Raw genomic sequence first — 24,072 nt, 5'->3', positions numbered from 1 at the left:
TCGCTTCTTGGAAGGCTGAACCACTGTAGTGTATCTGAAGAGAAGAACTAGAGCATCTGTTTGAATGCTGCAAATGTTGTTTGACATTCAGAGACAATCCACCTTGGCCCGCTCACAGTTTTGTATCCACAGCAAATGCTGCCTTTGTGAGAGAGGGTCTTGATGGCTGCTGTTTTCATTTATTTATTTAATTTTATTTTTGGCTGCACTGGGCCTTCATTGTTGTGCTCAGGCTTTCTTTAGTTGAGGTGAGTGGGGGCCACTCTTCGTTGCTGTGTGGGGGTATCTCATTGCAGTAGCTTCTCTTATGGAGCACAGGCTCTAGGGCGCGCAGGTTTAGTGGCTCCACAGCATGTGAGATCTTCAGGGACCAGGGATCAATCCGGTGTCCCCTGCATTGCGGGATGGATTCTTCACCACTGGACCACCAGGAAGTCTGATGGGGGTGATGTGAACACAAAGTAAAGCTTGACTGTGACCTCCATAGCGACATAGAAGAAACACTGGAAAACAGAGATCTCCATTTAGATTTCCTTTCCCATATCCCTCTCCAGTGTTGACATGTCCTCATTCTCCTGGGCAATCACTTGCTGATCTCGCAGGGAGCCAAGTGAGGCCAGGAACTTCAGGATTTATGATGATTTATGCACTTTCCCAGTTGGCTGCATTTGATATTCATCGATGTGTCAGAAGTTCCTGTTACCATTGCGGGAAGCAGAGAAATCGAAATAGAATCCTTGTCCTGTAGTAGGAGGAGGGTCTTTGTGGCTCAGATCATAAAGAATCTGCCTGCAGTGTGGGACACGATATCATGTTTCAAACTGTATGAGTTTGGGTAACACTACCAGCTGTACTGAAAGGGCTCTGTTGGGACACTGTCTTGGCCATATCAATTATCTCCATCAGTGGAACAATGATGGCCCTTGTAGTCTGTGTTCTGTGGTGCTCCTTATCTCATCTGGCCCCAGTCATGATAGGCAGAGGACATCCCTGCACTGTTGATCTGCATTATGTTCGGCTTGTGCAGAGACAATCTCCTCTCCTGGATGGCTACCATCAAATCCAGGACCTTGCTTGTGGCAACTGGCTCATGCAGCATGATCAGGGACCCTGGTGGCATTGGTGGCTGAGTAGCTCAAAACTGATCAGGCTTAGGATGCTGAAGACAACAGCATTTTAGGCAAAGGTCCAAAAGCTTCTGGGGCTTCCCTGGTGACTCAGTGGTAAAGCATCGGCTGCCAATGCAGGAGACACAGATTCAATCCCTGGGTCGGGAAGATCCCCTGGAGAAGCAAATGGCAACCAGTGTTCCAGTATTCTTGCCTGGGAAGTCCCACGGAGAGAGAAGCCTGGCGGGCTACAGTCCATGGGGTCTCACAGAGTCAGACACGACTTAGCGACTGAGCATGCGCGCACCGAAGCTGCTCACAGCCAGGACTGGGAACATTCAGGGCCACTGGGAGACACAAGTCAATTTGTATTTGATAAGGAAAACCATGAATCCACCAGAACCCACGATGGATCAGAGAGAAGGCGGCAGAACAGTCCAGGACATGTGGCAGCTGGAGGCCATGGATCTTTGAATCTCTCATCACCTTTTTGGAGAATATATTCCGAAGTGAGAAACATCGTGTTCAGCAACAGTCCTGACGGGCTCCACACCTCCCTGGTGGAAATACAACTCCGTGATGGAGGCCAGCGGGATGCCAAGGAAGACGGGAAGTACAGAGAGGAAAGAACCCGCTTTTTATGACATCGCAGAGCTGCTGAGTTGTACTTGGAACTGCTTTGAAGGGAATTCTGTCCCTTGCAGCTGAAAGCATGCTAGCTGATTGGAGAAGACATCTGTGGCTGCCCTTTAGGGATGGAGTCCAGGAAATGGGACTGGGGCTGGGGCAGATCATGGGAATTCGCTTTTATCTGTTATGTTTTAGTCTTTTTTTGTTCGAAACATCTGACACAAATACAATAAAATGTTACCATTGATTCTAGTTATGGATAGGCACAGGGTTACCCTTTTCTCTGTTTTCTTTTTTTTTTTCAAAATAAAAATTACTACCTGGGAATGCTTTTAAATGGGATCTGGAAAAGAGAGGAAAGGGACTTCCCTGGGGGTCCAGTGGCTGGGACTCCGAGCTCCCAATGCTGGGGGCCTGGGTTCAATCCCTGGTCAGGAAACTAGATGCCCCATGTTGCAACTAAAGATCCCACATTCTGCAGCTAAGACCTGGTGCAGCCAAATAAATGTTTTTTTTTTTTTTTTTTAAAAAAAAGAGAGAGAGAAGAAAAAAAGAACTTTTTCACTGGGGGATTCTGTTTTTTCTAAAGCCAGGTCTAAGAGCTATCCGAAATGATCTCATCTCTCGCTCTCTGAAGGCAGATGAAAGAGAGTGACAGAGGATGAGATGGTTGGACGGCATCACCAGCTCAATAGACATGAACTCGGGCACACGCCGGGAGATGGTGAGAGACAGGGAAGCCTGGAGTGCTACAGTCCCTGGGGTAGCGAAGAGTCAGAAACAGCCTGGAGACTGAATAACAACAACATGATCTCTGAGGGTCATGGGAATGGGTAGTATCGAGTTGGCCAAGAAGTTCCTTCAGGTTACAGAAACGCTCGAATGAACATCTTGGGCAACCCAATACATTTGGCTCCCGGGCCCCCGATACCTGTCCCTACTGCTCATGGGAGATCAGGATGCTTAGGCCCCTTAGGGCTAGATGTGGCTGCTTCCCTGGAGGTTGTGACCTGAGGATCTGATAGGTCTTTGCCCCTCCCCTGTCACACTTACTGCAGGGGGACCAGGGAGCATCCTCGGAGCAGAGGCTACTCAGAGCGCATTCAATCTCTGCTCTTGCCTCAGGAACGTAGACATTCTGAAGGAAGCCAGTGCGGTCTGGTGCGCATCCCTGAGGGGGCTGGCTTTGATGATGTCCTAGTTTGGGTTTCCTAGAAACAGACCCTGAACCAGGAATTTGAGATCGGTTTTTTGTTGTTGTTGTTAGGTGATCCCAGGTAGAAGGGTAGAGAAAAGAGTCAGGGAGGCAGTGACAAGTTACCACTGCGGGCAACTAGAGGTGAACCCACTGGAGAGCTCTCAGAGATAGTGCAGAACACGCACGGACATACAGGGAACACGTATGATATCCCGGCTCGTGTCAGTCATTGGTGAGAGCTGCTGGGTGGGGGGTGCAGACTGTGCTGTGGACATGGGCAGAGCAGACTGGAACAGAGCAGGTACTCAGGAAGAGAGGCAAGGATGCGCGAGTAGAAGTGGGGAAGGGGCCTAAGGAGACCTGGGGCTCCCCAGGTGGCACAGTGGTAAAGAATCTGCCTGCCAAGCAGGAGACCTGGGTTCGATCCCTGGGTTGGGATGATCCCCTGGAGGAGGAAATGGCAACCCACTCCAGTATTCTTGCCTGGAGAATCCCATAGACAGAGGAGTCTGGTGGGCTACACTCCATGGGGTCACAAAGAGTCAGCCACGACTAAGCATGAACATGCATGCATTCCAAGGAGACACAGGCAGAGAAGGGACAATGTCTGCCACAAATAACCAGCACTTAGAACAGGGCCCTGAGGCTGGCTTGATGCCCACCTATTCCAACTGGAGTGGAATTCTGGTACCCTGTATCATCTGTCCCTCACTTTTAGCAACAGAACCTCAATTTTTCTTTGGGGACTCACATTCCTTGACATACCTTCCATACTCACTAGGGGTTCTGAAGGTGGGGCTTACCTCTTCGGCTCTAGGGCTGGGCTTGTGACCCCAGCTCCCATCAATTAGCATATGCCAGCCCCCTGGCCACAGTGATTGTTTCTGAGATGGGTCTGTGATCCACGCCAGGCTGATGTGCCAGAACTTACTATTGCACTGAAAAAGGGTGGGATGTCAGCCTGGAGTTGCTTCCACCAGGGAGAACCTCCCAGAGGAAGAAGCCAACATAGCAGAGAACAGTCAAGAGATGGAGAGTATCAGAAGCCACATACCATCATTTGAGCCCCTGGATCCAGCCATGCCTGAAGTCCCTGGACTTTTCAGTCTTGTAACCTGATAAAGTCCCTTTTGTGCTGAAGTCAGTTGGAATAGAGTCTCTGTCACTTACACCCCCAAGTGTAAACTGTGTGTAAATGGGGGTTTCTAAAGTGTTTAAGGATGCAGATGTAAGTGAAAGGTTCTCCTCTCTGTCTGCCATAATAACTATTTGCTCAGCACCCCAGGATGTCTGAGGAGGTTCTCAGAGGGAGCTCAGTGTGTCCAGGAGCAGGAGTTTGGAATCCTGGGAGTTCCAGCTCCTGTCTCCTTAGGGTATTGTTCTTGGGGTCATGTGAGGAGCTGGGGGGGTCACAGCTGAGCATGCAGGGTGGGAGCCTAGACTGCCATGTGGTCCACTTCTCTCTAAGCATCAGGAACCTCTGGTTCCTGCATGCATGCGTCCATTCATACATTCACACTTATTCGTGGGCACCTACTACATAAAGGGGGCTTCCCTGATGGCTCAGGGGTAAAGAATCCACCTGCAATGTAGGAGACCCGGCTTCAGTCCCTGGGTTTGGAAGGTCTCCTGGAGAAGGGAATGGGAACCCACTCCAGTACTCTTGCCTGGAAAATACCATGGACAGAGGAACTTGGCGGGCTACAGTCTATGGGGTCGCAAAAGACTCGGACTGAGTGACTAAATAACAACAACAACTGTAAAAGGGTAGCAGGATAAAAAGGTGGGCTAAACAGACAATCCTTGCTTTCAGGAGCTTCCAGTCTAGTGGGGGTTGGGGGTGGGAATCTCTATACTAATTACACCAATAAATGTCAGATTCTGAGCTAAGCAGGTAAAGGGCCACGCAGTGTTCAGAGCCTCATCTTACTCCCTTCTGATCCTTGATGACTGCCCATCTCTCCCAAGGAGTCCGCTCAGCAGCTCAGACACACTTTTTCTCCTTCACACCTTCCGGATCTTGTACTCCTCAACCCCGGAAGTCCCACCTCAGGTCTAATCTGCATCCTACCTGCTGCCTGCTCAGCCCGCTTTCTTTGCTTTGGTCTCCAGGGAGGTGAAGGCTATTGAGCATCTTTTTGTGTCACCTCACTGCTCAGGGATGAGTCTCTAGACATTTATCAAGCATCGAGGGTGTTCCAGGTGCTTGCAGAAGGCGAGACCATCCCCAGGTGGAGAAACTGGGGCATGACCATGGCAGTCCTGCGCTAACAAGGCCAGCCTCTCCCATCCCCTGGAGTAGGAACGGGACACCCTGTCCTGTGCCCATCTTGCTACTTGTCCTCTTAACCTCTCCCAGGCCAAGGGTTTCACTAGACTGAGGGCAGGAGGAGAAAGGGGCAACAGAGGATGAAATGGTTGGATGGCACCACCGACTCAATGGCCATGAACTTGGGTAAACTCCGGGAGATGGTGAGGGACAGAGAGGCCTGGTGTGCTGCAGTCCATGGGGTCGCAGAGTCAGACACGACTTGGCGACTCAACAACAACAACAGGCCAAGGGTCCCTCCCAGTTGGCAGCCCTGCTTGCAGTTCCCAGGCCCAGTCCACTGCCTGCACCCCAGAGCCTGCCTGGGGGTGGGGGGGTCTCCCTGACCCCTGGGGATGGCCCCTTCTGCCTGTCCCCTCCCCTCCTCCAGCCCCTCCTACTTATTTAACAAACACAGATTTGGCCAGATTTGAAGCATTTTAAACATATGAACTCGTTTAAACCTCATAATATACTTACTGTGTGGGTGAGCGATCATTTTGTATCCGAGATGCAGGGAGGGGAGAGGTTGCCGAGGCTGACCCATTAGCTGGGGCTCGAATCCAGGCCGGCTCTGGAGTCCAGGCCCCTAACCACCTGGCTGCCCAGCCTCTCCAGCCCCCACCATCCTGGCCTCCTCTCACCTGATCCCACTGATCTCACCTGCATCCCTCTTCCCAGCCACCTCTCACTCTCGGTTTCCAATCCTTTGCTCCTGGGCTGCAGCCCGGGGAGAGGCACTGGGCTGGTCCTACCAGAGGGAGGGGCACTGGGTGGAGGCCTGAGTGCTGGGCCCCCACCGGTTCCCAGTCCTGAGTGGATGAGAGGATGGGCTGCGCCAGGGCCCTTGAGGAGGTGGGCAGGGTTGCAGCAGGAGGGGAGGCTGGGTGGAGCCAGGCCTGCAAGCCCTAATTAAGTCAGTTAATTAGGTGGGGAGGAGAAGCCTGTGGGAATTAATGAGCTTGGCTAATTAAGTGGATCTGGCAGAATGGCTCCAATCCTAGTGGCTCCAGAGAGATGGGGGCTTAGGCAGGACACAGGGTCGCGGGCAAAGTGCTGGGCGCCTCCCCTTTTCATCAGATCTGCAGCCTCCACGGGGCTAAGGCCACTGCCAGGGCCCGCACTGGCCATCAGGGTCTGCGGCCACCTTCTGAAGTTACGGGCCATGCATGCTACTGATGCTTGGGTTGAAGTCCCCATCAAAAACCTGGTCCCCTGTTACCCATCCCTCAGGGGTTAAAGCTCTATCCCCCCTTTGAACATTTCAGAGACGGAGGCTGAAAATGAGCCCCGACCAGGCTCCTAGCAGAGCAGCCACGACAGTCCCTGACCAGAAACCATGACTGCCACCCACATGTCCCCCAGGTTTCAGAGGGAAACCTTCCTGGTGCTCTCCCAGCTCACAGATGCGCAACTGAGGCCGCGAGGAAGGGGTGTGGTTTGTCCTCCACCCATTGCTTACAGCAGCGGCTGGCCCGGGAGCCTGGGGGCTTTCTCTTGCTGGGCACTATTTCCCTCTGATCGTGGGGCGTTGAGTAACAACAGCAACAGTGCCCATGGCTGGAGTATATACTGTTTGTGAGGTGTGTCCTTGACACAAGGGCCAGCTACAGAATGTGAGGCTTCTTGTCTAGAGAGCGGGAGAGAAGCTTTCCCTTCCCACCCAAGCCCCTCTCTCTGCCCGCAACAGTGTTCTATATTTGCTATTGAACATGATGCTGCCTTGGGCATCACGGATGCCTGGGGCCCCTTGATGCACACCTGACGTGAACCTTCCTGGTATCCAGGCCGCTGCCAGACCAAGCACATCAACCTTGACTGTGGCATGCAGGACCGTAGTTCTCCGACCAGGAATTGAACCTGTGCCCCCTGCAGTGGAAGCACAGAGTCTTAACCACTGGACCACCAGGGGAGTTTCGCATGTGCCACTGTTACTCAGACTTCACTTACACTTCAAAGGTGATATGATGAAGAATGGCAAGCTGCTGGGAATACCCTGGCAGTCCAGCGGTTAGGACTCTGTATTAACCTGAGGGCGTGGGTTCAATCCCTGGTTGGGGAACTAAGATCCCACAAGCTGCATGGCACAGACAGAAAAAGAAAAGAAAAGAAAAATTTCTACGGTACCAACCACAGAGCACCAGAGCCCAAGTTTGGGGCCCTGCGTGATACATATTGACTGGGTTCTCACAGCCACTCTGCTTACCGGGATTGTTACTGCCCTCATTTCACATATTTGTTCATTCATCCATTCAATTACCAAATATTATCAAGTGCCTCCTATGTACCAGGCAACACTTGTAGTGAACGAAACAGAAAAATCACTGCCCTCGTCCATTGTAGTGAGGGGAGAAGACAAGAAACAGGGTATGTGAATAAAGGACCGTACTTCAAGGGATTAATGGAGGGAAGACATAAAGCAGGGAGGTCTTCACAGAGAAGCCTCCTTTTGAGCAGAAACTTGAAGGAGGTGAGGGAGGAAGGGAGCCATGCTGAAATGAGGGCAGACAGGCAGGTACAAGTGGGCCAGGCAGAGGGAAGAGCCAGTGCAAAGGCCCTGAGGCCAGAGTGTATGCTTGGGATGCCCAGGAACAATGAGGCTGATGGAGCCTGGGAGGAGATGAGAGGTGATGGGGAAAGTTCATCCAGGGCCACAGTAAGCCTTTGCCTTTGACTCTGAGAGCACTGGCAGTCCTTGGAGGGTTTTGAGCAGAGGAGGGAGGAGGTGGATTATAGGTTTTAACAGGCTCCCTCTGGCGGCGCAAGAAGGGAAGTGAGGAGGCTCCGGTACCCAGCGAAGTGAAACAAGATAGCAAGGGACCAGGTAGTAGGAACAGAAGTGATGAGAAGTGACAGCATCTGCTGACAGATTGGACAGTGGGGTGTGTGTGTGTGTGTGTGTGATTTGCCCTCAGTCTCTGGACCGTGAAATTCCACCAACAGCTGAGGACACCAAGCAGCTCTCTGGCCCCTGGATTCCTTGCCCCTGCATGTCCGCTCTCATTTCTGGGACCCTACCCCTCTCCCTCTGCATTTCTGCCTGCCTGGGGGCAGTGGCTGCAACATGGACAAGGTACATGAAGCCTCTCGGGCACAGTTCTCCTTTCATGGAGTCACAGACTGAGAGTCTGTCCCCAGGGAGGGACTGTGAATAGGGTGCATGACCTGGGTTGGGGACAGTGGTGAGCTGGAGAGCCCTAGCCCATCTGAGTGGTGGCCTCCCCTCCCCTGTGGCCCATTGCTGTCACGTGGGAATGTGAACTCAGGTATTCAGAGCTTCTAATTTTCCAGGAGAAGTTAGAAACCTGGATCTGATTTGTAAAATGTTGGCAAATCATTGATAAAAAAAAGTCAGGAAGGCTAGACCCCGTCTGAGGAACCGAGGATAAGACAAGGGGGGCTGCTTCTGTGGGTCTTCTACACACCATGACCTCCACACCAGCGGCCTCGGCCAGCCTGGGAACACAGATGCACGAAGACACTTCTCCCTGAGGTGTGGCCTCGTAGGTCAGCTCTTGGCTGGTCTGGGCAGGATCCTGGAAGGATGGGGGCAGTTAGGATGGAGCACCCCTTCTGAGCCCTTGGCGGGCACCAGAACAGTGACATTTCTCAAGGATAATATGGTTGCCAGGCAAGGGCAACTGCTGGTTCCCTGGGTGCCTGGAGAAGCAGGAGAAGGCCTGGGATCAGAAGGACAAGACCATGGCCAGGAATGAGCCACAGGGTGAGGTCTGCTCCCAAACAAGAGAACCAGCAAGACTGAGCAGGAAAGGGAGGCACCCAGGCTTGTCCCTGCCTTACAGGCCACCCTTAACTCTGCCTCTGCTCTGGAACATTCCAGAAGTTGACCTGTTTCTCCCCCTGGATCTAGGCTGGGCAGGGCTGGGCTGAGGGGCTGCAGGAGAAGCAGAGAGAGACAGAGGCGGTGGCAGAACCTCCCGCACTGTCAGATCGGGTTAGCCATCGCCCAGTGTGGGGCAGCGCTTCACACGCCTGACCTCATTCATCCTCTGAACCATCTCAGGTCAGAGTCACAGCTGTACGGAGGACGAAACTGGGTCACAGAACGGTCGGGTAACTGGCTAAAGTCACGCAGCCTAAAAGTAGCGGGACCTGGAGTTAAACCCAGGGGTATATACCTGCAGAATCTAAGCTTGGACATAAAATCTGTCAGAAAAAGACCGAAGCATCACGGACGGACGGAACGAGCGGGGCCGTCCCGGCAAGTGCGGGCGCGGCGCTCCCTCTAGTGGCCAACTCGCCGCAGTGCAGGACAGACGAGGGGCTCGCCAGCCGCCGGACTCGCTGTCTCTGGCTCTCTGTCTCACGCGCCTGCACGCACGCACGGGTGCGCGCGCACATTCAGTATCTAGTTCTCCAGCGGGAAGACCACAACATCTCCACCTTCTCACCTGCCACATGCGGCCCCTACCCGGCTTCCCCTTTCCCCCTGGTCAGACTCCATCAGCGATGCCAGCCCCAGGGAGCCTTCCGGCTACTCCCCTGTGTCTCTTTCTCTCTGTCAGAACCTGGGTCTCCTTGTCCACACCCGTGGTTCTCAAACTCTGCTGCACATTCTAGTCTGACTGGGAGCTTTCAGAAGTCCTGATGCACGGCCACGCCCAGGGCAAAGGAATCAGCCTCTCACCATCACTAGACCTTCGGAGTTCAAACCTCAGATGGAGGTTGGAGATCTCAGCCTCTCGGTTCTCTGGCCTTTTGTGACACCTTTAACCCTCTCTGCTCCCTTCCACCTCTGAGGCTCACATCCCGTACCATGTAATTATCCCACACCCCACCCGCTCTGAGATTCTGTTTTGATCACCTCCCTCCGTGTTTCCCTCTCCATCCTCATCTGGTAACCACAAGCAATAGTTCTTTGACCCCATTGAGGCCACCAGTCCACGGCCCCCATCCCTTTCTCACCCATCAGCCCTTCTGCCATGACGGTCCACCGTGCCCTGCTTGGGCTCCGCACACCATCACCATGGCTGCTCCCTGGCACCCTCATCTCCACCCTGCTGTGCCCAGCTTTCCTGTTGGAGAACCTGCCTGGCAAAATGCCAACCATCACCTGCCTTCTGCCTGCACCGTACAAGCCAGCACTGGTCCGAGGGTCCCCCACCAAATAGAGAGTTTCCCTTCATGGTCTTCAAGGGGCACTCGCTGCCACCCCACAACCCCAGTATGGCTGCCAGTGGCCCTTCCCCACTCTCTCTGACCAGGCCTTCTCAAATTTTAATTTGCTTGTGCCTCTCCTAGGGATCTTGGTGAGGCCTGAGCTTCTGCATGTCTAACCAGCCCCCCAGGGGTGCTGATGCTGTTGGCTCCTGCACCCTCCTCTGAGCGGCAAGGTCCTCCCGCCTTCCCCTCTCTTCTCAAACCATGGTTCCCATTTCACTGAGAATACAGGTGGACCAGATGCAGTTTCATTGGCTCCTTTTATCAACACTTGGAGAAGGCAATCACACCCCACTCCAGTACTTTTGCCTAGAAAACCCCATGGATGGAGGAGCCTGGTAGGCTGCAGTCCATGTGGTCGCTAGAGTCGGACACGACTGAGCAACTTCACTTTCACTTTTCACTTTCATGCATTGGAGAAGGAAATGGTAACCCACTCCAGTGTTCTTGCCTGGAGAATCCCAGGGACGGGAAGCCTGGTGGGCTGCCATCTATGGGTCGCACAGAGTCGGACACGACTGAAGCGACTTAGCAGTAGCAGTAGCATCAAAGCACAAACCCACCCAGCCCCTCATTCCTCACTTCTTTCAGCAGCTTCAGTGGGGGTGGGGAGGCTCTTCTCCCAAGGCCAACCCCTCCTTTGGGCCCTGGATTCTTTAGGACTCCCCTCCACTACACGTCTCCATCCATTTCTATCAAGAAACACGGGCAGCTCCCACTCCCATTTCCCACTGCTTTGGGACAATTATTTCCATTCTTTTAGCTGATTATTAGTAGTTTTCATTCCTATGTTTCCTGCGTAGCATGTTTTAGGTTATGCTTTTCATCTCCACTTCCCACGCTGGAAGATGAAGATGGAGCTGTCTGACGTCCATTCCCTCCACTTCCTGTCTCCCACCCTCCGGGAACATTGCATCATAGTATTGATAAGATTGGTAGTGTTGGCGAGACTTCCTTGGTGGTCCAATGATTAAGAATCCACCTGCAAATGCAGAGGACGTGGGTTCGATTCTTGGTCCAGGAAGATCCCGCGTACCGAGGGGCAATAAAGGCCATGTGCCACAATGACTAAGCCCGTGCCCTAAAGCCTGTGTACCGCAATCAGAGAAGCCATCACAATGAGAAGCCTGCAAATGGCATCTAGAGAGTAGCGCACACATGCCATGACTAGAGAAAGCCCTCGTGCGGCAACGAAGACCCAGGACAGCCAAAAATGAATAAATACATAAAATTATAAAAAAAAAGATTGATAGCGCTGGGGACTTTCCTAGTGGCCCAGGGCTTAGGGCTCTGTGGTTCCACTACAGGGGCATGGGTTCGATCCCTGGTTGGGGAACTTTGCCGCAGAGCCAAAAGGGGAAAAAAGATTGATAGTATTTACATAGGGTGGAAACACAACTTTCTGTGGGATACTATGATTTCTTTCCCCCTTTTTCCTTTTTATGATAGATTTTCTGTTTTAGATTTATAGAACAACTGAACACAAAGTACAGAGAGTTTTCGTGTATACCTCCCCCCTCTGCATTTTCCCTGATTGTCAGCATTTTGCATTAGTGTGGTGAGCCTGTTACAATTGATGAAACAGTACTGATAAACTAATATTAACCACAATCCATAGTTTACATGAGGGCTCCCTCTGTTGTACAGTCTATGGGTTTTGACAGGTGGATGGGGTCATGGACCCATCGTTCCTGTATCATACAGAATAGTCCCACTGCCCTAAAAACCCTCCGTGCTCCGCCTACTCACTCCCCCTCCCCACCAGCCCCTGGCAACCACTGATCTTTTTCTGTCTCTAGTGTAACTTTTTCAGAATGTCATAGAGTTGGAGGCTTACAGCTCATAGCCTTTCCAGACTGGCTTCTTTCTCCTTATGGTGGTGGTTGTTTAGAGTCATGTCTGACTCTTTGCAACCCCATGGACTATAGCTTCTCTGTCCTTGGGATTTCCCAGGTGAGAATTTTGAGTAGATTGCCACTTCCTTCTTCTGACCTTCCTGACCCAGGAATCGAACCCCCGTCTCCTGCATCGGCAGGCGGATTCTTTACCACCGAGCCACCAAGGAAGCCAATTGGCTTCTTCCACCCAGCCATATGCATTTAAGATTCTTGTATGTCTTTTTGTGGCTTCATGGCTCATTTTTATCACCGAATAATATTCCGTTGTGTGGATATATCATAGTTTGTTCATCTATTCGCCTGTTGAAGGACGTTTTAGATGCTCCCAAGTTTTCAGGCAATTATGAAAAAGAGCTGTTACAAACATCCATGTGCAGGGTTTTGTTCAGACATACGTTTTCAACTCATTTGGGTGAGTACCAAGGAATGCTATTGTTGGATCATATGGAAAGACTATGTTTAGCTTTGTAAGAAACTGCCAGACTGTCTTCCAAAGTGACTGTATCATTTTTGAGTTCTCAGAGCAATGAATGAGAGTTCCTGTTGCTCCACATCCTCACCAGCATTCATAGTTGTCAGTATTTTGGATCAGTGTGTAAATGTATCTCACTGTGGTTTTAATTTGCTATTTCCTGATGACATCTGATGTTGAGCATCTTTTATAAGCCTATTTGCTGTCTGTATATCATCTTTGATCTAGTGACCGTTCAGATCCTTTGCCCCCTTCTTTAATGGGGCTGTTCATTCCCTTTCTTCCTTTTCTTTTTCTTTCCTTCTCTCAGCTTCACTGGGTCTTCATTTCAGTGCGTGAGCTTCTCATTGCAGTGGCTTCTCTTGTTGCAGAGCACAGGCTCTAAGCTGCTTGGCCTTCAGTGGTTGCTGCACGTGGGGTCCGTAGTTGTGGTTCCCCAGCTCTAGAGCACAGGCTCAGTAGTTGTGGTGCACGGGCTTAGTTTCTCCTTGGCATGTGGGATCTTCCTGGACCAGGGATCGAACCCATGTCTCCTGCATTGGCAGGCGGATTCACCACTGAGCCACCAGGGACTCCCTGTCCTAACTCTTTTAAAAGTTTTCCATTTCTGCTATGATTTCCTTTAGGATTGATGGAAATCAGTCAATCCTAAAGGAACGTCCATCCTAAAGGAAATCAGTTCTGAATATTCATTGGAAGGACTGATGCTGAAACTGAAACTCCAATACTTTGGCCACCTGACGTGAAGAACCAACTCATTGGAAAAGACCTTGATGCTGGGAAAGATTGAAGGCGGGAGGATATGGGGATGACAGAGGATGAGATGATTGGATGGCATTACTGACGAGATGGACATGGGTTTGAGTAGGCCCTTGGAGTTGGTGATGGACAGAGAAGCCTGGCGTGCTGCAGTCCATGGGGTGGCAAAGAGTCGGACATGACTGAGTGACTGAACTGATCTGAACTGAACTCTGCTATGATACCCTTTTTTTTTTGAAAATTGAAGTATAGTTGATTTACAATGTTGTGTTAATTTCTGCTGTACAGCAAAGTTATTCAGTTATACATACATATATATGTATATGCTGCTGCTGCTGCTAAGTCGCTTCAGTCGTGTCTGACTCTGTGCGACCCCATAGACGGCAGCCCACCAGGCTCCCCCGTCCCTGGGATTCTCCAGGCAAGAACACTGGAGTGGGTTTCCATTTCCTTCTCCAATGCATGAAAGTGAAAAGTTAAAGTGAAGTCGCTCAGTCGTGTCCGACTCTTCGCGACCCCATGGACTGCAGCCTACCAGGCTCCTCCATCCATGGGAGTTTCCAGTCAAGAGTACTGGAGTGGGGTGCCATTGCCTTCTCTGATATATGTACATATATACATATACAATATATATTCTTTTTCATTCTGACTCACCACGGGATCTTGAAGACAGTTCCCTGTTCTGTCCAGTAGGACCTGTAGTGTATCCATTCTACGTATACTGGTTTGCATCTGCTAACCCCAAACTCCCATTGCTATAACATTCTTAAATTAAGAACTTTTTTGTTCATCCTTGGAGGTTCGTTTTCTTTCAAAATAGCATCTAGTTTTCATTTAATAGTTACAATGTATGTTCCTAAATCTTTGCGTATAGTAGTAGTAGTTTTTTGGGGGCTCTCCAGGTGGCACTAGCAGTAAAGAACCGGCCTGCAATGCAGGAGACAGAAGAGACACAGGTGTGTATGATCCTTGGGTTGGGAGCATCCCTTGGAGGAGCTCACGGCAACCCACTCCAGTATTCACGACTGGAGAATTCCATGGACAGAGGAGCCTGGCGGGCTACGGTCCACAGGGTCTCACAGAGTTGGACATGACTGAAGCAACTTTGCATGCACGCAGGGAGAGAAGAAAATGAAAACAGGAAATAAGAGACCAGCAAGAACAAAATACCCATCGTCAATATATTCAGAGGCTGAAGGGAGTGAACTCTGCCGTGTCCTGCCTGGAGAGTCTGGACCAGATTTTACTGTGCTGGGAGCCGAGCGGGGCAGGACGCTCCAGATGGGGGGCAGGGGCAGGACACTCCACGTTCAAGATGCAAATATTCAAATAATCCCTCCAGTAGAGCATAGAACTCCTCCTTATCCTCAGGGTGCCCTGTCCTCCAGTTCACAGACCCTGCGTTTTATCCTCTCTGGGGAATAAGCCTTCAGTCTTTGTCAGGGTGGGGGAGGGGCAGCTGCCCCGCGGAGCTGAGCAGAGAAAGAAATCTGAGAATTAAAGCCCTTCTTAGACCAATCCTCCTGGTTTTGGCCCTAGCTTTACTCCCCCTCCCAGAGGTACTTAGTCCATTAACACTAGGGCCCTTTGAGGTTCTGTGGTGGAAACTGTGGTGCCCCCCCCCCTTTTTTTTTCTCATGCCCAGTTTAGGGTTCACTTGAGGTGCCGCGTCACCGGACAGTTATATCCCTCACCATGTTCATCTGTTTTCTAGATTTCAACGTCGTGTTGCTCTTGTCTCCTTTTTCACTGTATAAGTCCTTGCTGATTCATGCTGTGGGAGGCAGAACAATGCCCCACCTAATTCCATTAATGTCTATGTCGTCATCCCCAGAACCTGGGAGTGTGTTACCTTAGGTGACAGAAAGAGGCTTTGCAGATGTGATTAGGGTTAAGGACCTTGAGATGGGAAGATAATCCTGGCTTGTTCAGGTGAGCCCAAGATAATAGCATGCAGCATTAAAAGCTGAGAACCTTTCCCAGCTGTGGTCCAAGAAAGACGGTGAGAGAAGCAGGGCCAGAGAGACGCTGCCTCGCTGGAAGGAGGGGGGCCCTCTGGAAGGCGGTACCTTGAAAAAGATAAGGGGGTGGATTTTCCCCTGGAACTTCCAGAAAGTTCTTCCAGAAAGAGTTCCCAAGAGCAGCCCTGTCAACATCTTGACTTTAGCCCAGGGAGACCCGTGTTGGACTTCTGACATATAGGCAGTAATATAATCAATTTGGTTTTAAACAACTAAGTTTGCAGTAGTTTGTATTGATGGCAACAAAAGACGAATAAATGCACCTTAAAATCCACTCACACGTGGAGAGAAGGGCTTCTTACACTGTTGGTGGGAATGTAATTGATGCAGCCGCTGTAGACAACAGTATGGAGTTTCCTTAAAAAGCTAAAAATAGAGTTGCCCTACAACCCTACATTCCCACTTCTGGGCCATATATCCAGAGAAAACCCTAGTTTGAAAAGATACTGCTACTGCTAAGTCACTTCAGTCGTGTCCGGCTCTGTGCGACCCCATAGACAGCAGCCCACTAGGCTCCCCTGTCCCTGGGATTCTCCAGGCAAGAATACCCTCAATGTTCATAGAAGCACTATTTACAATAGCCAAGATGTGGAAACAATCTCGGTGTCCACTGACAAGACAAATGGATAACTAAGATGTGGTATATTATGCACAGTGGGATATTACTCAGCTGTAAAAATGAAATAATGCTATTTGCAGGAAAAGGGCTGGATCTAGAGATGATCATACTAAATGAAGTAAGTCAGACAAAGACAAGTATCAGATGATATCACATATGTGAAATCTAAAATATGATACAGACGAATTTATTTGCAAAACATAAACAGACTCACATAGAAAACAAACTTGTGGTTACCAAAGAGGAAAGTGGGGGGAGGGATAAATTAACAGTTTGGGATTAATTGATACACATTACTATATATTATGTAGATAAGCAACAAGGTCCTGATGTATAGCACAGGGAACTATATTCAATATCTTGTAATAAACCATAATGGAAAAGAAAAAAATAAAACCCACTCATTTCTTTTTCATGGGGTTTCAGGACACAGAGAACTTAAATGTGTGTGTTCAATCCACCATTTTTAACCGGAAGTCTCCACTCACCCCTGCTCCTGTCTCCACCCCGCCAGGAATTGTAATTATCCAGGTCACTTTCGACTTCTGTGCTGCTAGATCTAGTCTCCTTTTCCTTGGCTGTTCGGCATCTTTGAAGCCAGTTGTCCACCTCTCTCTCTGCCTTGAGACACTCGTCTCTTGGTTTCCATGACTACCCACGCTCCTGGTTTTCCTCCTACTTTATTTCTGGCTAGCATCTCCTCCACGTGACCTCACGTTTGTAGTGTTCCTCTGGGCTCCGTCCTGGGGCCTCTCCTCTGACTCTCCAGTGTGACCTCATGGCTTTCAGAGCCACCTTCATGCCAAAGTCTCTGACATCTCCTAGGCGGCCCACAGACTCCCACTTTGAGCTCCGGTCTCTTAGTACCAAGTCTCCCTTTGACATCTTCACTTGGGCGTCTCATGTGCTTCTAGGTTGAGAACCTCCATGGCTGAATTCCTGAATTTCCCACTATATCTCTTCCCACCCTTGAGCCTTCCCCTCATCCACACATTTATCCAACCTAGAAACCTCAGATTCATCCCTGATTCCCTTCTTTTAACCTATCAGCAAGTTCTGTCTCCTAAACATATCTAGAAAGTATCTATTTCTCCCACGTCCTAGGGACACCTTGATCCAGGCTGACACCGTGGCCCCCTCCATCACCACCATGACTTCCACACTGGTTTCTAGTGTCCGCTCTGGCCTGGCTGCCATGGATTCTCCCCAGAGGAGCCCAAGTGATCGCTTAAGATGCCAATCAACTTATGCCACTTCCCCCTACTCAAAAGTCTCTGAAGCTTTTCCAGTCACATTTTATACCAGAAAAAAATCCATCCTCTGCATGAAGGCCCACAAGGCCTGTATGATCCAGCCCATTCCCGTCTCCCCTCATTGCCCATGTCTCTCTCCCCATCACTTACCTGCCCTGGCCATACTGACCTGGTCTTTTCTCACATTCCCCAACTCTAACCTGCCTCTGGGCCTTTGCACTCCCTATTCTCTATGCCGGGAATACTTCTCCCCCTGCTCTGCTCGGCTCCTTCTCTTTCTTGAGGTCTCAGATGAATTGTCCCTACCTCCACTCCAGTGTTCTTGCCTGGAGAGTCCCAGGGACAGGGGAGCCTGGTGGGCTGCCATCTGTGGGGTTGCACGGAGTCCGACACGACTGAAGTGACTTAGCAGCAGCAGCAGCCCCTCCCCCTTATGCCAACTGGGTGTCTCCCTACCATGCCTCTGGTAATTTCCTTAACAGTATCTTTTTTTTTTTTAAATATATAATATTTGTTTATTTGTTTGACTGCGTTGGGTCTTAGTTGAAGAACGCGGGATCTTCGTTGTGTCATGTGGGGTGTTTTTGTTGTGCATGGACGCAGTAGCTTACTTGCTAGGCGGCATGTGGGATCTTAGTTCCCTGAGCAGGGATTGAATCCATGTACCCTGCATTGCAAGGCGGATTCTTCATCACTGAACCACCAGGAAGTCCCAACAGTGGGTTTTGAATGTGGATGATTGTATTTGTTTGTTTACTTGGGTTTTGTTTGACTCCCGCTTTGATAAAAGCTCAACGAGAGGGAATTCCCTGGTAGTCCAGTGGTTAAGACGCCATGCTCCCAATGCAAGGGGCATGAGTTCGATCCCTGATCAGGGAACTAAGATCCTTCGTGCTGCACTGCAGGGCCAAAAAAAAAAAAAAAAAAAATTCCAGTGAGAGCAGTGAGATGTGTTTTCTCTGTCCAATTTCTAGGGCTAGTCCACGGAGGGTGCTCAGTGAAGTCTGCAGAATTTCCGCACGAACGCGCTGGGCACCTCTTCTGTGCCAAGTGCTTTCATGTATACCAAACATATCATCTTCACAACAGGACTACGTTTCCGAGTTTCTCTTGTAATTAGCTGCCCTGGCCACATAGCGTGGGCAGGAGTGAAGTAGGCCACTTGCAGCTTTGGTTTGGAAAACCCTTCCATGTGATCTCCACCCTTCTTCTTCGGCTGCCCGTGGAAGCAGAGAATCCAGTGGATTCTAAAGCCCTGGCTGATGACAGCATCACAGGTGGGCGGAGCCTGGGTCCCCAAAAGACGGAGTGGAGCAGAGTCTCCCCCGACCCCGCCCGGCCCTCTCTGGACCTTGCAGGAGCAGCCCGGGAGGGTCTGCCCGTTGATGCACACGTGGTTCCAGGCTCGTCAGTGGAGCCTCACCTAATCACGCATCAGACATCAAATAGAGATGGCTGGTGGGTGATGCTTTTGTTGACAAGTTCTCATTAAATGCAGATGAGTTCTTGGTGGGGGCGGATTCTCACTTCAGCCCCAAACAGAAACGGAGTTCACACCTCAATGACAGCACGTTGTGCGGCAAGCCATTGTTTCAGTGTGTGTTCTCTGGCTCTTCCAGGGAAATGCCTGATTCCTGTTCATCTCTTTGGCCTCAGCTTCTAGTCCTTGGGAAGCCTTGGGGAATCTTTGTTGAATCCACGAATGAGGGAACTGGTCTCCCTACATCCCTTCTTGCATCTCTGTCCCTAAAAGCGCCCCAGCAGTTCTTTAATTTTACAGAGGCTCAAAGAGAAGAAAGGACTTCCCCAGCCTCCCAGAGAAGCAGGATGCTGCAGAGTTAGCACTCCCTGGGGCGGCTAAACACGGCAGCAAATTGGGAGTGAAACCTGGCGCCTTCCAGGGGCTGGAGAAAGGCTGAGAGTGGTGGGGGTGGGGAGCAGGCTCCTCTAAACCCCCAAGGTGACCCCACCAAACCTCACTGCTCACTGCCCCTCCTCCAGTAGGAAAGAAACACTCCAGAACTTCCCCCCGCCAACACTACCCACTAGCACTGCCTGGCTCCTGCAGCCTGGGCGTCCACATCACTCAGTATTTTTAGCTTCACCACCTGGCACCTGTGGTCACTGTCTTTGCCCAGCCTGGTGGTGTCCCCTCTCCAGATCTTAAAGGGCCAGTACCCACCAGCTGGAAAGGAGACCAGATTCTGCCAACGCAGGTCACCATACTGCCAGGACAAGAGGCTGAGGGGCATGTCCTACAGGAGGAGTCCCCAGAAATGGAGGAGGAAGATGGGGGGATGAGGGAAGAGGGCAGGATCTCATGACTGCCTGACTCTAGAGCCCATCCCTGTCTCATTCTGGGGTTTCCCAAATGCTGGTTTATTCAAGCTGCCCACCTGGTGGTGGTTATTGTTTAATCACTCCGTCCTGTTGGACTCTCTGCAACCCCATGGACTGTAGCCCCACCAGGCTCCTTGTCCAAGGGATTTCCCAGACAAGAAAATTGGAGCGGGTTGCCTTAAACTGAGTCTCAATCAGGTGGCTTCTTTACCACTGAGCCACCAGGGAAGCCCCACCTGGTGGGGGGCTGATTAGAAATATACATTCCTCCTCTCTGAGACGTGAGGCCACGAAGTCTCCAGGGCAGAGCCTGGGAGTGTATTTTTTAACAATCAGCTCAGTGATTCTGATGTTCCATCTCCCCACATCACATCCATCCATCCATCCATTCAATCATTCAACGAGCATTTTGAGTTCCTATTATGAAATCAGTGATGCTCTCAGGAGTCCATTGTTTTGTTCGGGAAACATTTCCACACCTGTGGTCTCACTGAATCACCTAACTCGTTCCATTTTGCTTCAACGCCCTCCCCACAGCTCGCTCCATCACCTACAGATCAAGTCCTGGGCTCAGCAGTCAAGGCCCCTGGTGACCTGACCCCTGCAGACCCTCCCAGCCCCATGCGCGCCACACCCACACAGCTTCTTTCTGGAGTCACCAGATCTTTGCTCTCTCTCCATCCCCGCTGCCTGGATGGCCTTTCCTTAACTTCACTCCTAGACTCACAGACGTAGAGAACCATCTTATGGTTGCCAGGGTTGGGGGAAGGATGGGGGGAAGGGATAGTTAGGGAGATCGGGGAGGTCAGGTACACACTGCTCTATTTAAAAGGGATAACCAACAAGGACCTACTGTGTAGCACAGGGAACTCTGCTCAGTATTATGTGGCAGCCTGGATGGGAAGGGTATTGGGGGAGAAAGCATGCATGCGTATATATGTTTGAATCCCTTTGCTGTCCATCAGAAACTATTACAATTTTGTTAACTGGCTATACTCCAATACAAAATAAAACGTTTTAAAAAAACTTCACTCTGTACCTGGAAGAGGACCTGTCCTTAAGACAGACCTGCAGGGGCTCCCAGGGTTCCTGTGGGCAGGGGTGGTCAGTTTGTCCCCCTCACTCCCTGAGCACAGTGCACTCATGCCCAACCAGCGCCCATCACTGCCAAACTGATCCGTGTGATCGAGGTCTCTCCTAGCAGGCTGGACCCCAAGAGCTCTGGGGTCCCGGCGCTCTGAGTACTCAGTCACTGCTGAATGATGAACTGACCACCATGCACAGAGTAGCCCCGTTTCACAAATGAGAAGACAGAGGCCCATGGAAGACAAATGACCCACCCAGGTCCACCAGTGAGATTTAGGGAGGAGCCTGTCCCAGGCTGCAGGAGCCCCTGCCCTCCTGCTAGGGGCCGGGAGGGCACACCTGGGCTGGCACTGAGCCTGCCCTTCTCCCCACCCAGGGCAGTGCTGACTCAGGTGGTGATGGAGGCGTGGGCTGGCTGGGCTGGAGCAGAGGTGACCCCTGTCTCCCCTACAGATGTTCCATCTATTCCCGGAGCCTGTGGTCACAGCTTGGGAAATGAACTTGGCTGGAGCCTGGGTTTCCCTGAAGGTGGGGGTGGGGAGAGGTGGCCAAAGAGACCCTGATCTGTAGGGCATGAATCCCTCACCACCCCCGGCCCAGTGCACACCCTGCCCTCTACCATGAGTACATAGAGCTCACACCTAGTGCCACAAACATGTACACACACACACACACACACTCACCCCCAAATACCCAATCACCTAGACACACAAGCCTTCCATCCCCTCCCCTCCCTTTTATACAGACACACACACACATGCATGCGTATGCACATGAAGACATTTTCACTTATTAATTCAACAAAAACCTAACACTAAAAAGTGTCAGTGCAGTGTAGGGAGGAAAGGTGACTCTCAGCTTGGATGGGGCAGGGGCTTCCTGGAGGGCTTCCTGGAGGAGGAGGTATGGCAGCTGGGCTTGGAAGGAGGGGAGCTAGGGGAAGGCAAGTCTGGGCAGGGTTTCATGGAGGGTGAATACAGGAGAGTAGAGCGAAGATGAGGTGGGTGGGGCTGATCTGATCTCACAGGCCTTGAATGTCCAGCTGAGTGTTGACTTCACTGTGTAGGAGCCAGGAGTCATGAAAGACTCTAAGCATAGGGGACATGACCACAGGGGGAAAGCACAAGAGGGTCACTGTGGGGGCAGGATGGGAGAGACAGGGAGGAGGCTGTGGGGATACCCTGGTGAGAGATCTGGGAGTCTGACACAGGGAGGGGGCGGGGCTGGTAAGCAGTGGACAGAGGAACTCAGAAGCAGGATCCCCGGCCCCCAAGGGGCCCCTTCCCAAGCCCTGTGCCCTCACCTTGCCCACCCACTGCCCACCTCGGGCACTGACCTCTGCAGTGGGACCTCTTCCAGCAGCTCCTCCTCCTCCTCCCTGTGGAAACAGACGAAGCAGAAGGCTGGCACATCCTCCTTCCCACAGCGCAGGGGCCAGGCCGGAGGCAGCTCCAGGACGGGGCAGGGGTGGCTGGTGGCGGCCTCGACAGCATCGTCCCTCGCCTGGGCAGGGCTCCCCGAGCCAGCGTGCTCCAGGGTCAGTAGCCTGTTGGCCTCAGGACCCTGCGCCTGCGCTTGCCCACCTGCCACCTGCGCCTTTTCACTCAGGTTACCCGTCGCCTCGGTGAGCGGGAGAGCCCGTGGCTCTATCTGATGGGATCCGCTGTCCTGACCCACGGACCTTCCAGCCCCAGGGCTGGGCCCTCGGAAGCAGCTCCCAGCCACCTGGACTCAGAGGCAGCTGGCCGGTGGACAAAGGTCCAGTAGGGCCCCTCGCCGCCCCTGGTGGTGCCTGAGGCTCCTCGGCTGCCCGCTCCACTGCAGCCGGTCAGAGGCACGACCTGGAGGACAGGCTCACAGATGCCCTGCCCATCTGTTCATCTGGCTGTCCGGCTGTCTGCTCCTTCCCAGCGGGCCAGTACAGGCAGTAGAGGTGGTTTCTCCAAGAAAGTTTGTTCTCCCCCGGGGGGTGGGTGGCATGGGTGGCCTCCAGGAGGGAGGGTCGGGACCTGAAGCTGAAAGGTAGGCAAGGACCAGATGAGGCTGGCACGGTGCCCACGCTGTCCACGAGAAAAGTTCTGGTCCCTGGACTCCTGGCTCCAGTGCCAGCTCGGACTAGAGCTCCCTGGGCTCAGGGCTCCTCCGGCTCCTCCAGCAGCGGCTGCTCTGGCACACCGGCTTGGCTGTGGGTATTAATAGCTCTACATTCACGCTGAGAAGCCGGGAGGTTAACTCCTTCTCTGCCGGAGCTGGGAGGCCAGTGGGCGGATGGCCACAGGGAGCAGAGGGAAGGCGGCGCCTGAGATCTGCCTGCGCAAAAGCCTGGCCTAGCCCCCTCGTCCCCGCTGCGAGACCCTCCTATGTCACCTCCTGCCTGTGAGTGACTGTGCGGCGCTCAGCATCTGGATTTCTATCAGAATGCCCCAGCTGCCTGACCTCACCACGTGCACCTCCAGGAAGCTGGATTAGACTGGGGGCTCAGGGCAGGGTCCCTGGCATGGGCAGGGCACTGAGTTCTAGGGAGCATCCCCAAGACTCCTTCATTTACACATCCCACTCCTGGGGCCCCTTGGCATTCTCTTAACAAACAATAACTGTCACCAAGTATGGGGCCAGTTTTGTCACTGGCTTCCTATGGGATCCCCCACTAGATGAACCATATACAGCCCCAGAGATGGACCACATGCATGGTGTATTCTGCTGAAGAGTATAAGGAGTGGATGGGAGTGGAGGAATCTGAGTAGAGTTTGTTTGCTAGAAAAAATGTTTATTGCAGGACCTCCCTGGTGGTCCACTGGGTAAGACTCCACGTTCCCAATGCTGGGGCCCAGGTTCAGTTCCAGGCCAGGGAACTGAAAGCACGTGCCACACTAGGAGTTCACAGGCTGCAGCTCATTGCAGCCAAATAAATAAATATTTTTTAAAAATGAAAGAATATGCTTGAGCACCGGCTATGTGCCGGGCACTGTGCTGAGCACTGGACATACAGCAACGGAGACAGCAGACACCTCCTGTCCTGGTGGGCTTGCCTGTCACAGCTGGAAGCCACTGGGGCTGAAATTTGGCAGTGTGTGAATTGAGGAAGGCGCTCCCGCTGGGCAGGTGCAGCCTCTTCCACACCCCTCAACCCCTCTCCCCAGCACCCAGCTTGTAATGTGGATCGCAAGGTGGCCTTTAGCCCCACTCACTTCCTCTGCA

General features: G+C 51.9%; 1 protein-coding gene across 1 annotated transcript in view; it reads right to left on the bottom strand.

The window, feature by feature from the left end:
• SBK1 (SH3 domain binding kinase 1) overlaps positions 1-23,056 on the bottom strand; it is a 51,427-nt gene extending 28,371 nt beyond the window's left edge. The window contains exon 1 of the mRNA XM_024985193.2: positions 22,211-23,056. The gene's annotated coding sequence lies outside the window, so the exon portion shown is untranslated. The remainder of the gene's footprint in view (positions 1-22,210) is intronic.
• Between the last annotated feature and the right edge of the window lie 1,016 nt (positions 23,057-24,072).

This window comes from Bos taurus, chromosome 25 (assembly GCF_002263795.3).
Source record: "Bos taurus isolate L1 Dominette 01449 registration number 42190680 breed Hereford chromosome 25, ARS-UCD2.0, whole genome shotgun sequence".
Lineage (NCBI taxonomy): Eukaryota > Metazoa > Chordata > Mammalia > Artiodactyla > Bovidae > Bos > Bos taurus.
This window is presented reverse-complemented; position numbering and strand designations above follow the sequence as displayed.